Source organism: Rhinatrema bivittatum, chromosome 10, assembly GCF_901001135.1.
Source record: "Rhinatrema bivittatum chromosome 10, aRhiBiv1.1, whole genome shotgun sequence".
NCBI lineage: Eukaryota > Metazoa > Chordata > Amphibia > Gymnophiona > Rhinatrematidae > Rhinatrema > Rhinatrema bivittatum.
In genome coordinates this window covers 77,367,405-77,382,311 of record NC_042624.1, presented here as the reverse complement: position 1 = coordinate 77,382,311, position 14,907 = coordinate 77,367,405, and the positions used below count along the sequence as shown (strand labels likewise).

Below are 14,907 nucleotides of genomic sequence, written 5' to 3'. Positions count from 1 at the left end.
CGTGGGAACATCACGCCGGTTTACAATAAAACTGTGAAAGGTTGGAAAAGGGCCGAAAGAACTTGCCAAGAACTTGAGTCACTGTTGAAAGAGAGAATAGTGAACTATCTACAGTCGGGAGAATTGCTGGTCCAGAGGCAGCATGGATTCACCATTGGAAGATCCTGTCAGACAAATCTGATTGACTTTTTTGACTGGGTAACCAAGGAATTGGATCAAGGAAGAGCACTCGATGTCATCTACTTGGACTACAGCAAAGCTTTTGACAGTGTACCGCACAGGAGACTGGTGAATAAAATGAGAAGCTTAGGAGTGAGTGCCGAGGTGGTGGCCTGGATTGCAAACTGGTTGATGGACAGAAGACAATGTGTGATGGTAAATGGAACTCTCTCTGAAGAGAGAGCGGTTTTAAGCGGTGTGCCGCAGGGATCGGTGTTGGGACCGGTCCTTTTCAATATCTTTGTGAGCGACATTGCGGAAGGGATAGAAGGTAAGGTATGTCTTTTTGCGGATGACACTAAGATCTGCAACAGAGTGGACACGCCGGAAGGAGTGGAGAGAATGAGACGGGATTTAAGGAAGATGGAAGAGTGGTCGAAGATATGGCAGCTGACATTCAATGCCAAGAAGTGCAGAGTCATGCATATGGGGAGTGGAAATCCGAATGAACTGTATTCGATGGGGGGAGAAAGGCTGATGTGCACGGAGCAGGAGAAGAGACCTTGGGGTGATGGTGTCTAATGATCTGAAGTCGGCGAAACAATGTGACAAGGCGATAGCTAAAGCCAGAAGAATGCTGGGCTGCATAGAGAGAGGAATATCGAGTAAGAAAAGGGAAGTGATTATCCCCTTGGTCAGGTCCTTGGTGAGACCTCACCTGGAGTATTGTGTTCAGTTCTGGAGACCGTATCTCCGAAGAGACAGAGACAAGATGGAGGCGGTCCAGAGAAGGGCGACCAAAAAGGTGGAAGGTCTTCATCAAATGACTTATGAGGAGAGATTGAAGAATCTAAATATGTACACCCTGGAGGAAAGGAGGAGCAGAGGTGATATGATACAGACTTTCAGATACTTGAAAGGTTTTAATGATCCAAAGACAACGACAAACCTTTTCCGTAGGAAAAAAATCAGCAGAACCAGGGGTCACGATTTGAAGCTCCAGGGAGGAAGATTCAGAACCAATGTCAGGAAGTATTTCTTCACGGAGAGGGTGGTGGATGCCTGGAATGCCCTTCCGGAGGAAGTGGTGAAGACCAGAACTGTGAAGGACTTCAAAGGGGCGTGGGATAAACACTGTGGATCCATAAAATCAAGAGGCCGTCAATAAAGAGTGGGTGGCTCGCCAGAATGACAACATTCTGGCGAGCCACCCACATTCTGCCTGGAGATAATACCCTTATTCAATAAACATACACATGGTTACTGTGACTCCAACATCGCTCTAAGCTACAACAGCAAGAGGAAATGTGGAAAAAAGGATTCGCACTCACAAAGCGGGGAGTAGCTGGCTTGTTACGGCGGTTACTAACCCAAACCAAATAAGCCTGATACTTCACTTTCAACGCATATCCAGCATAGTGCTCTGCTTCAACGGCAGGGGAGAAGAAAAACTGATACTTCACGCACATCCAGCATAGCTCCCTGCTTCAACGACAGGGGAGAAGAAAAACTGATACTTCACGCATATCCAGCATAGCTCCCTGCTTCAACGACAGGGGAGAAGAAAAACTGATACTTCACGCATATCCAGCATAGCTCTCTGCTTCAACGGCAGGGGAGAAGAAAAAAGGATTCGCACTCACAAAGCGGGGAGTAGCTGGCTTGTTACGGCGGTTACTACCCCAAACCAAATAAGCCTGATACTTCACTTTCAATGCATTTCCAGCATAGCTCCCTGCTTCAACGGCAGGGGAGAAGAAAAACAACCAATAAGGTCTGAATAACATAGTCTGGGTAAAACAAATAAGCATGGGTGTAGCTTGCTTATTGCAGCGGTTACTTCCCCTACTACCCCTAACTAATCAAGCTTGATATTTCACTTGGATGCAGCTCCATCACTGCTCTCTACATTAATGGTGGGGTGGAAGGGAAATAGAACCAAAGAGCTAAGAGAAACAGATAAGTATGAGAAAAAATGTGTGAAGCTTGCTGGGCAGACTGGATGGGCCGTTTGGTCTTCTTCTGCCGTCATTTCTATGTTTCTATGTTTCTATATCACCACCCCTCTCCCCCACCCTCTGGCATCATAATCATCTTCCCTTTCCTCAGGCATCATCACCACCTTTTCCCCACCTCACATCATCACCTTCCCTCTCTCTCTCTCTTCTCCTAAATATATCTAATACAAATATATTAATCCTTATTATAACAAATAACATATTTATTTGCATGGGAATTTTAAGAAAAAAGTAGCTCCAATACTTGCACTCTGAGAACCAAATAGGCTTTCCTAGTAGCCAAAGTAGACTTTGACAAATCAGGAAAAATACTAATTTTTTGGTCTAAGAATAAAGAAATACAATGTTTATAAGAGGTTTTAAAGACCAAATCTCTGTCCATCTCCAGGACAAAAGTCATAAATAAAGTTTCTCTTGCTGTTATGTCCTTTAGATATATCAGTTATATTGAGTCATTTCAAAACCTGTTTTATGGATTTGAGGGGCTTGACCTGCCTCTCCTGAGTCGCAGTTAACTTTTTCTTTATAGGTACATGATAAACCTTACAAGAGAGAGCATTTGTCTAGCTGGAATCTTCAAAACATTATAAAATATTTAACCATCTCATAAGGAGAAATAAGCTTCCCTACAGAAAAACATTTTAAAAAGTAAGTTTTTTTTGTTTTTTTTTTTAATCTAGAATTTTTTTTCCAACAGCTCTAACTTAGTCTGCAAAAATATATTTTCTTTGACCACAGCAACATTAGAAGCTTGTAATTTGGAAATCTGAGACATTAGAACACTTATCTGAGTTGTGAATTCCTTTAGAATGAGAATCGTGCAATTCCAGTTTTCCTGTAGTATTCAATGAAAATTTCCAAAGTTGAGAATTCCTTTCAGTTGAGTCAAAGTTACAGCAAGATCCATTAAAGAAAGGGGCTTAACCGCCAGTGCTCAGATTCCCTTCGATACAGTAGGAGGTTTAACTGGACACTTCAGGTGATCCTCTTCCTTTTGAATTACTGCTTCCATCACTCTGCTCCTCTCCTCCCTCTTAACCACCTGTGGCAGAGCTGGTACCTTCACTTACTCAATAGCAGGAAGCCCTTCTCCAAATTTCCTAGCCTAATTCATGGTTACCAGTTCTCTATCTGAGCCAACCTCGCCACCATCAAGAGGACTGGCTCCCCAAGACAAAGGAAGCCTTCTGGCAGAGGTGGCAGGATCATTCCTTGGGGCTAAAGAAAACATCACTACTCTGAGTAGGCAGTATCGTATCAAATCCTGGCATCTGTTCTCGAGCTGCCCTGAGTAGGTGACCAGCCAAGGATTGAACCCAAACATCTTGGGGTCCAGAAACAGCTGTCAGTCTCCATTTCATCAACCTTGGATCTCCTATTTTCTGTTGACAAGCAGGCATGAATTATCTGTTAGGTATGGGTGGTGTCCTCCGGCAGTGCCGACTCTCAGAGCTCAATAAGGACTTTACTGAGCATATGCAGGAGTTCCCACGCATGTGCATTGCTTTGTGAGCCCTTCCTATTTTTCTTTGTTTGGGGTACTGTATTCCCTTTTAAACATTTTCAGCTTTTAGCAAAAGAGAACAGGTTTTTCACTCTTTTTAGACTTTAGGTAATACTCCAGGGCTCTCTTAAAGAGCACTCAACCTCACCATCAAGGTTCTCAACGTTTTGGATCCTTTGATCCCAGTAGATTGGGAATGGCAGTTCCCAAACAAACTCTGTCCAATTGGCTAGTGTACTGTACATGCTCTCTGGCTTACATATTAGACTCTATTAAGGCTCATCAAGTGGGAGCATGGTGACTTCAGAGTCTCATCTCCGAGCCACCTCCATTGAAAACATTTGCAAAGCTGATACTTGGTCATCTCTGCATACCTTCACATCCTACCACAGTCTGGACAACCTGTCCTGTAGTGACTAACTTTGGACAAGTCATTCTGCACAGCCTCTTCTCCCAGTAGTTGGCTCTTCACTTGTTGTGGATGGGTTGTCTTAAGTAAGTGCTTCCACTGTGCAGTCCCCATGTGCAATGACTAATTTATTCTTGACAAAAAAGAAAACAAGCTTGCTTACTTGTAAGCAGGGTTCTCCTTAGCAGGATGAATTAGCTATACTTACTACCCTGTCGCCTCTCTGGAGAATCAACTACCTTGCTTAAGATCTGGAAGAACCAAGGGGTTCATGAGGCAGTGTGCACGTATGGGGTCTCCTGTGGATGCTGAGTAATACTTTCATGAACTCTTGAATCATGGCTAATCCATCCTGCTGTCTACAGAGAACCCTCTTTACAGATATGCAGACTTGCTTTCTTTTTCTTAAGCATTTACAACAGGTCATTTTTTAATGGGAGAGTGGAGCTTATTCCTCAACATCTACTCGGATTAATGCTGTCTTGTCGTGCCCCCCCCCCCCCCCCCCCAATATTTTACCATTTTGCTTTGGGAAGCAAGATTCATCTGCCTGGTCCAGTCCACACACCATTTGTGTTCCAAAGCAAGAGAAAAGCATTTATATAAAGTCCCAGAATCAAAGTCCAAAAAAGGGGAAAAAAAATTAGCAACAGTCCATTAGATTTTTCTCAAAGATTACCACTAAGACCTCTTTCTTCTTCAGGATTCAATGGCAGATAGAAAATTTCTTCTTTCTCTGAAAATCACTGGCTTCGTAATTCCCCAGTTAGAATGGTGTCCCTAAGGGTTAGGGATCGTTATCCTTCCAGATGGCTTGTTCCCTTGCTAGATGGAAACTGCTTTCTCCAACGGATTACTAGAACCCAGAAACCTTGTAACTTCAGGTTACGACTCCTGTTATTTTTCCCTCTGATTCAGAGAGTCACCCTTTATACCACCCCATATTGCCCATCCACCTAGAACAGAGATCTGGCAGTAGGGAGAGTATCAATTATTGCAAATAAATCCTCTTTTTGGAAATAATTTGCCTTACACTGCCACTTGCTGAACCTCCCTCTGCTGGAAAAATATGAATGATAAGGCATATTGAAGTCTTGTTGGCTTTACACACATTTTGTACAGAGGGAAAAATTGAACACATCTTTATTGAATAATGTACACTGGGATGTGGCACTTCCCTTCAGCTGCCCTGTGCCTGATGCTGGCCAGTATCACCCACCATGAAAAGCAGAGTGGTTTGGGGCAAGGAAAAAGACAAGACTTACATAATTAATATTTAAAATATTCTATTAAAAGTATTAAAAAAAAATCCCAAATCCTATTTTCTTCTGTATTTATTCTACTCAGACCAGCAGTTTACTTATTCTTTATCTGCTCTTGTTTAAATTTGCATGTCTTTTTTTTTTTTTACATTTCCTGCTTTCCCACTGCATCCTCCAGATTTTTTTAAAGTCATTGCTGTTATGACACAGGTAGGGGTAGTGTTGTAGTTGCATCACAAACGCAAGCTAACTGACAATACAGCACTACCCATATACCTGAATAAAAAAACTGAATGCTGAGCCAAGCAAGTGTGTAGCAGAAGATGAAGAGGAAACCAAGAGCTAAGTACTGTGCACAAATGTGATTAGCAGTATTCTCCCCATTCAAAAATTGAAATGATGATTCTGCTTAACAAATGGTAAGGCAGGAAGTCCAAATTGGATCGATATTTTACAGTGGAAACTGTTGAGCTTGAGAATCAAGGAGGTATGCTGCTATTTTTGTAAGATATGCTAGCTTAGCAATACAACTACATACGTTGTTGGATCTGAATATATTTTCTTCAACAGCTTCAGTAGCAGAGGATGTGATCTTTTTGGAGTTCTCACAAAACCTTTCCTGTATTTTGAAAATAGATAAAGCCCAAAAGGTATACAGATTCAAAGCTAAATATGTTTACTTGATTCTGGTTTGCCTTGTCTTCTCAAATTCTAGAGGTCTTTAGAATTTTCCAGCTGTAGGTGGTCAGAAAAATAAATAAATGGGGTTCTTGGTGGTGTGAGAGGTGGAGTAGAAATTAATCTCCAAGATCCTTTGAATTATAGGATCTTTTAAACTACTGTTTTTCACAGATGAAATCAAGACATGGGACACACAGTGTGCTCCCAAACAGCCTTACTTGATGAACATGGCAGGGAAAACTGTTTTACAGTAGAATTGCTATTTTGATGACCACTATACACCGAGCAGAGGATTTCAACTCTGTGCGCAGTGGCAGTCAAATAAGTAACTTGTCTTAGCACAAGAGAGTTCAAATTTTGCAATTTCCAGTGAAAGAGAAGACATCCATGCCCAGTCTGAGGAGGATCCAGTTTGTTCAACTTTCATATAAAGCCTGCAGGTGAGTGGGAAAAGCTGTGCAGTTGTATTGCAGAAGTCCTTTGCCTGTGTCTTTGAAGAAAACTGCATCAAGTATTTCCCGTCGATAGCAGGCTAATTTAGCCATGCTGTATGGGAGCGCGTCGTGACCTTCGTAGGCAGAGCTTCCCTCAGTGAGTCACAGAGCTTGACCTCTGTGCATCTGCGCGGTGTGTTCCCGTGCGAATCAGCCATCTCTCCTTCAGTTTTCTTTTTTTCTGCGGGCCGAGCGCGTGCGGGCTTTTTCTCTCAGTGAAAAATATTTTTTCTCAACCGTCTTTTTTTTTTTTTTTTTTTTTTTGCGATTTTTCAGCGTTTTTCTCACCAACATGGCACCGAAACCTTCCGGTTTCAAATATTGCCAATGTGGAAAAATTATGTCCATCACAGATGGACATAATTATTGTTATATCTGCCTTGGGTCCGATCACGACCAGGGATCCTGTCATGATTGTGGATGGATGTGCCCCCCCGAGCGCGCCGACAATGAGCGGAACTCTTGGACCGGCTCAGGGCATTGGGCTCGTATGCCCCAGCTACGTCGATGCAGTCTTCGCCCGGCCGGGTGAAGAAACTGACGACGCACCATAAGTGGGCCTCCTCCCTGGGACCACGGGAGAAGCCTCGAGACATGGCACAGTCGGGGCCCAGGTATTATGCACCTACACTGCCCAAACAATCGAAAAAGGGGTCGACTTTAGTTCCCCCTATCGAAAAACAAAGACCGGCTGCGTCGTCCGGATAACAGGGATCACTTTCCGGCTCTTCGCACCGTCCAAAACCGTCGCCGTTGGATAATATGGCACATAATCGACATGCGAAGCACTCGACGCGTGCCCCGTCCATGACGCCATCGATGCATGTTGAGCTGTCTACGGCACCATCGACCCATCATGCGCAACCCAAGAAATCATCAACCCATCATGCGCCGTCTAAGAAATCATCGACGCATACAGTGCCTCCCATGAAGCCATTGACGCAGGGAGCTCCTATGACGCCTTTAGTGCCACCACCTTCATTAAAACATAAGGAAAAGAGGCATTATCACACACATCTGCAGAAACCATGTAGTTCACACAGTCACCGTGGGCATACGCAAAAGTCAACGTCAGCTTCAGTACACTCGGGTCACTCTTCGCATTCCAGAGTAACCCTTTCAGATGTGGATGTGGAGTATCTCTGATTCACCTTCTCTGTCCTCAAAGGCGAGCTCCATATATTCTGATATGTCATTGGTTTCTAAATGGAGGAATCGTTCCCTGATTTTTACAAGAACCATTACCTAAGAAACACAAAACTTCTCATGATTTTCCACCCTTAAAAGTCGTATCTACTGAAGACATTTTGCTAACAGCAGCACCTACTCGCCCACCTTCCACAGCAGGACATACTGTCATGCCAAGCGGAGCTTTGGCATCAAAGGCAATGTCTCAAATCTTTCACCAAGCCTTCCCTGAACCACCAGACAATCACTAGTTGGCCTTCTTTCCTACCTGGTCTGGCTCTCCGTTTCTCAAAGAAAAAATAAATGGACTCTGAGACATTCAGGTTAAAGTACCGTTCTTAAGTTTATTAACTTGTACACGCTATGGTAAAATTACTTTTACTGGCCTTTCTTCTTTCCAGCTTGTTGCAAGCTTCCAAGTTCTCGCCCCCTGTTGATTGTAACTTTGACTTAATCCTACTTATTGTTATCTTTCGTTTACGTGAATTTGTTACTCTAGTTTTCTTTTTTCCCTTTGTTAAACTGTAAACCGATCCGATATGGTAATTTACTATGAAGGTCGGTATAAAAAAACTGTTAAATAAAAATAAATAAATAAAAAATCTCTCAAGCATTGTCTATGTTTTTTGATGACCTAGAAACCTTGCAAGGAAATAATAATATTCCACCACCATCTTCGCTTCAGGAAACCTCTCCTGTAGATAACCAGGTTCCTACAATACCTATGCCGGAATCGCCAATCACATCGGTCTCGTCACCCAGTTCCTCAACGGTCCTACCCTCGGACCCACCAGACATCCTGCCAGAACCCTACTCCCCACCGGAGGACCTTACATATTCAAAATTTATTGAGAAAGTAGGGGCACTCCTTAATGTGGAAACTGGAAAAGTGTCAGACCCGCGCTCTGAAACGCTTGGAATTTTGAAGATATTTGACATGCCTCATGAACCTACTGCTTTACCTCCACATGCAGTTCTAGAGAATGTTCTTCAAAAAATGTGGGAAAAGCTTCCACCTCTAGGAAAACGGATTTGAAATTCCGCATGAGGAACTTGCCTACATACAACTCAGCCCAGCTTCCTCACAATTCAATAGTTGTGGAATCCGCAATGTCTAAAGCAAAGTGACCAAAACTTCACGCTAATACGCTGCTGGGTAAAGACAAAAGGTATTTGGACGAATTTGGCCGGAAATCTTACCATTCAGCAATGTTGTCCCCCAAAGTTAGTACTCATCAATGTTATATAACACTATCTCAATAGCAGGCCCTACTTCATGGAACAGTTTGCCAATGGCATTACGGCTCGAAAGTGACTGTAAGAGATTTAAGAAAGGTCTAAAGACATGGCTCTTTGAGCAAGCCTATGTATCCAACACATAATTGTAGGTTTTAATTATTTTTATTGGTTTCTTAGAGTATTTATTATGATTGTATTTTTAGTTTATGATGTTTGAAATTACTGTGTTTTAGATACGATATTGCTGTGTTTTAGATACAATATTGTGAACCGTTGTGATGTAACTACGAATGACGGTATACAAAATCTTTTAAATAAATAAAATAAATATCTTTTTGAATCCTTACAAAATTTACGGCCTCTCTGCCTTGCAGACGACAATTCTTTACCGCAATCCTTTACCGATGTAGAGGAAGGATTGCGGCATTTATTGCATTCCATCTATGAGAATTTTGAAACTTCTGCAAGAAACTCCTGAGCAGCAATCGCGGCTCGTCGCATAGCTTGGTTGCGTGCAAGCGCTATACAGGACGATGTCCATGAAAAGTTGGCTGATATTCCCTGCAAAGCTCAGAACCTTTTCGTTGATCAATTCGCAGAGACTGTTTCTAAGTTGAAAGAATAAAACTTAGCAGTACTGTCTCTCACAACACCTACAGAGTACCACTCTAACTCCAAAAGGTACAACCCAACTTATCGAAGGAAATCATACTCATGAGGTCAATTTCGCCCTTATTCCTCTTTCCAACCACAACCATTTGCACAACCGAGGTCATCTTCTTCGCAATCTTCGCTTCCTCGACAATGTTCCCGTCGGCAACGACCAGCCAGGCAGGGCTCAACACCCCAGCAAAAACAGCCCCCGGCTTTTTGAAGTCGGTCCAGCCACCATCACCGCTACAGATTGGAGGACGCCTGCAATACTATCAAAACAATTGGGAATCCATCACTTCGGATCAATGAGTCCTACAAATAATGAGGGAAGATTACCAATTAAACTTCATTAACCCCCGCCCCCCTCTATCTCAAACGTCTCTTCTTCAGGGATTCGAACATCAGATTACATCCTTAAAAACTGAAGTCTCCGAACTTCTGAATGGATCAATACAACTACTGCCGAATCCTCAGAAAGATCAAGGATTCTACTCCCCATACTTCCTCATTCCCAAGAAGTCAGGTGGTTTTCGACCCATTCTAGATCTTCGGGACCTCAACAAACACATCCAGAAGGAGAAATTCAAAATGACATCTCTAAAAAAACATTCTTCCTCTCCTGCAACAGAACGATTGGATGTGTTCCATCGACCTGAAGGATGTGTACTCTCACATTCCCATGCACCAATCTTCCTGGTGTTTTCGAGTTCAGAACACTCACTACCAATACAAAGTACTGCCATTTGGCCTCTCCTCGGCGCCCAGAGTATTCACCAAGTGTCTAGCGGTAGTGGTGCTCCATCTCAGACAACAATCAATCCAAATCTTTCCTTACCTAGATGATTGGCTGATTTGTAGCCTCAGACCCGATCACACTCAAGCTGCACCCGACTACGACTCTACCATGTCTCCACAAGCTGGGATCTATAATCAATTATGAAAAATCGCATCTCCAGCCCACTCAACTACTGCAGTTCATTGGAGCAGTAATACACACCATACACAACAGAGCTTACCTGCCCCAGGACAGGTCTTATACCCTTTTGAGTCTAGCACAACGCATGCACAGTCAAACAAGTTCCTCGGCACGACATGGCTTAAAACTGCTAGGTCTCATGGCAGCAGCCATTCATTTGGTCCCTCATACAAGACTCCACATGCAACAACTACAGTGGGGCCTCAAGAGCCAGTGGTGCCAGTACAAACAACCTTTATCAACAAGGGTTCGAATTACCACAGTAATGAAACAGGATATTCGATGGTGGCTCTCCTGATCCAATCTCTCCACGGGAGCCCTTTCAGACTGCCTCCTTATCAGATGATACTCACCACAGACTCTTCCAGGAAAGGTTGGGAGCACATCTGACTGATTTGATAACTCGGGGTCTATGGTCCCCCTGAGGAATCAAAACTCCACATAAATCTACTCTAACTTCGGGCGATCTGGAATGCGCTCCAAACCTTCTCCACTCACGTGGCAGGGAACCGATTAATGATTTACACGGACAACAGTCACCATGTTCTACATAAACAAAGAAGGCGGGTCCAGTTTGTGGACTCTCTGTTGGGAAGCCCTTCACATTCTTCATTGGACAGAAGCGAGAAATATATCTCTCCAGGCTACCTATTTACCAGGCCTGGATAATACCAAGGCGGATCGCCTCAGCAGAATCTATCATCCACACGAATGGATGCTCAATCCGCAAGTAGCGACAGCTGTCTTCAACAAATGGGGCTATCCACACATAGACCTCTTTACAACAGAGGACAATCGACAAGTCCTTTGCTTTTGCTCCATTTATCCCAGCAAACTTTGATACGCTCCAGATGCTTTTCTCATTCCATGGACGGAAGGGCTACTATACGCATAACCTCCCATTCCTCTTATCTCAAGGACAATTCACAAGTGTATACAAGATGTAGCAGATATGATTCTTATAGCTCCAGTGTGGCCACAACAGCCATGGTATGCCTATCTCCTCTGTTTATCCATAGCCGCCCTAACACCTCTGGGAACCGACCCAGATCTCCTAACGCAGGAAGAAGGAGCTCTACTCCACCCGATGCATCATTCCCTTCACCTAATGGCGTGGAGATTGAGAGGCAAATATTAAGTCATCTTGCACTTCCAACCCACATAGAGGATGTACTTATTTCTTCCAGAAAGCCTTCCACCAGACGTAATTACAAGGGGAAGTGGCACAGGTATTCTCAGTGGTGCCACCACAGAAAGCTTAACCCCTTTTCATCAGAAGCGATGGACATTCTTCACTATTTACATCACCTCTACCAGTCGGGTCTAGCTACGTTATCTGTTCGTGTCCACATCAGTGCTATTGTGGCTTTCCATCACACGAACAATGGGGTTCCAATTTCGCAGCACCCTTTAATCTCAAGATTCATGCGTGGGTTGCTCCACTTGCGACACCAACGCTCAAACCACCAATTCCTTGGGACTTGAATGTCATTTTAGAGCAATTAATGTTATCACCGTTTGAACCCCTGGACACTTCCCATATAAAATACATGACCTGGAAAACAGTCTTCCTAGTGGCGATTATGTCGGCACGCAGAGTTAGCGAACTTCAAGCATTGGTTCACTACCCTCCATACCTTAAATTCTTCCATGACAAAGTAACTCTTCGCCCTCATCCAACCTTCTTGCCCAAGGTGGTATCGGCGTTCCATCTGAATCAGACAATCACCCTACCTATCTTCAAACCAAAACCACATCAGTTAGACAGGGACCGTCAATTGCACTCACTGGATTGCAAGCGGGCCCTAGCTTATTAAAAACGGAGAACAGATTCTAAGACTAGACCTTCTCAACTTTTCCTTTCCTTTAATCCTAATACGCCGGATCAACCAGTTTCAAAAAGAACAATAGCCACCTGGTTATCACAATGCATTCAGTTTTGTTACTCCAAACGTTTCTTAAAACTAGATACAAAACCTAAAGCGCATCAGATTAGAGCCACAGCTATGTCTGTGGCGCACCTCAACAAGGTACCACTATTGGACGTTTGCAAAGCAGCAACTTGGTCTTCTTTACACATCTTCACGTTACATTACTGTTTACAACAACAATCTGCTTTGGATGCTGCACTAGGTTCAGCAGTCTTGTCAAACCTCCAACACTGATAAGATTGTCTACTCTCATACCGATGGATGTCCTGAACTTTCCAAAAAACACTAGCAGGACACCATCAATAGCTTGGGACTCCCATACAGCATGGCTAAATCAGCCTGCTATCGACAGGAAAAGGCAAGTTTGCTTACTGTAAACAGTGTTTCCATAGATAGCAGATGATTTAGCCATGTGTTCCCGCCCTCCTCCCTAGACAGTCAAAAAAAAAAAAGAAAGAGAAGAAAAAGGACTTGACTTCATTCTATCTTGGCTATAAAGAAACTGAGGGAGAGATGGCTGATTCGCGTGGGAACACACCGTGCAGATGCACATAGTTCAAGCTCTGTAACTCACTGAGGGAAGCTCCGCCTGCGAAGGTCGTGACGCGCTCCCATACAGTATGGCTAAATCATCTGCTATCTATGGAAACACCGTTTACGGTAAGCAAACTTGCTTTTACGTTCTGTTGGAGAAAATGAAGGACTTTTTTCTGAAGAAGCTTTTCTCAATATTAAAATCTGTTCTTTTAAGTTAAAAGGATCACAAGTGTAAACAGACTAATATAGCGTTAGGTATGATAAAGTGGAACTAGAAAAGGTATAGAAGAAGAACAAAAATGATAGAAGATGGAATGCTTTCCTTCTGAAGACAGGTTAAATATAATACAATGTAAAAATCTTCACACTCTTGAATATATTGTCCCATTCTGTTGCCTAACCTCCAAAGCAAAATACCTTAAATTAGTTTGTTTCACTGATCCATCCCACATATTCTACACTTTCACCATGAAAGAACAGTTATAGAAATATTCTAAAAATAATTAAGAATAAAAAAGTGTCTTTTCCTGTCAATTAGCAGGTTGAATTAGCCATGTTGTCTGGGACGTGCTCCGGTGGCTCTGGGGCAGAGCTTCTCTCCAAGATCTCAGTGCTTTGACTCTTTGCGCCTGTGCGGGTCTTACTACGCAATTGCCATTTGTCTTCGGTCTTTTTTCTTCCATGCTGCTAGCTGCACGCAGAGCTCTTCTCTCGTCTCCTCAGAAAACTTTTTCATGGAAGTGAATCACCCAAACAGCACTTTTAAGTCCTACCATGGCGCCCAAGCCTCCTGGATTTAAATACTGCCAAAGTGGCAAGGTTATGTCCATCACAGTTGGCATAACTATTGCTATATCTGCCTAGGCCCTGAACACAACCAGCCCACCTGCAGGGACTGTGGTCGGATGTCACCCAGAGACAGAGGGCCCAGAAGATTGCAAGACTAAGGGAGGAGGGGGCAAGCTCTTATTCCCCGGCATTGGAATGGCTGTTTTCACATTCATCCCCAGGGCTGAAGACTAATTGTCTGGAAAAGTCAAGGAGAGCCTCCTCCTTGGGCCCACCAAGCAGAAAAATGGGGCAGAGCCTGGTGGGACAATCTACCATAGTGCTCAAACTCCCCAACACCCTAAGAAAATACCAGGCATTGGGGGATGTACTAGTAAGACCTGTCCCAAAAACAGGGTTGACAGCCATCAGCAGTGTCAAGACCCACGGACCAATGCAGGTGTCGAAGCAGAGCAAGCTCAACGCAGGAAGAGATGGTGGGGAAGCACAAACCTCCCCCAAAAAACAACACGGAAATTGGTTAGTTAAAGCCAAGAAGCAAGCAAACAATAAAATTGACCAAATATTTAAAATACTTTATTCAGTTGTCTAACCAAATTAAGGTTCTGCATATTGGGAGAGTTTTTCCCTTCATCCTTGCAACAGTCCCCAGGACCTTCACAAAGGTGCAGCCATATCTAGCTGACTGGCTTTTATAAGATCCAAGTTGGTGCAGCAAAGAGTCAAGACTCCGAAACAGTACTCTACCTCCTTCAGCAGTTAGGATGGGTAGTAAATTTCTCAAAAAGCAGTTTAGAACTTCCCATTCACTGGAATTCATAGGAGCCCATTTCAACAAAAGACAGGGGTAGATGTGTTTGACATTGATCCAGATGTCCAAATTAATAGACCAGGCGCTAGTGTTTTCAGGCTCAGGAGGTGCTTCTAGGTCTTATGACTTCAACACTGGACCTGGTCCCATGGGCAAAAGTTCACATATGGCTCCTTCGACAAGCTCTGCTGTCATGCTGGTCGTCCGTTTCTCTGGACTATAAGTGCCAATTTCCGGTTACATCAAGGGTAAGAA

General features: G+C 43.5%; 1 protein-coding gene across 7 annotated transcripts in view; it reads left to right on the top strand.

Annotated features, from left to right (window-relative positions):
* Positions 1-14,907, top strand: part of CCDC18 (coiled-coil domain containing 18) — a 259,561-nt gene that overhangs the window by 3,329 nt on the left and 241,325 nt on the right. The window contains exon 2 of one of the 7 annotated variants that reach the window (XM_029618292.1): positions 2,707-2,825. The exons of 5 other annotated variants lie outside the window; for them this stretch is intronic. The gene's annotated coding sequence lies outside the window, so the exon portion shown is untranslated. Of the gene's footprint in view, positions 1-2,706; positions 2,826-5,747; positions 5,840-14,907 lie in introns of those variants that run through there. One more of the 7 variants, XM_029618294.1, reaches the window with a different exon arrangement.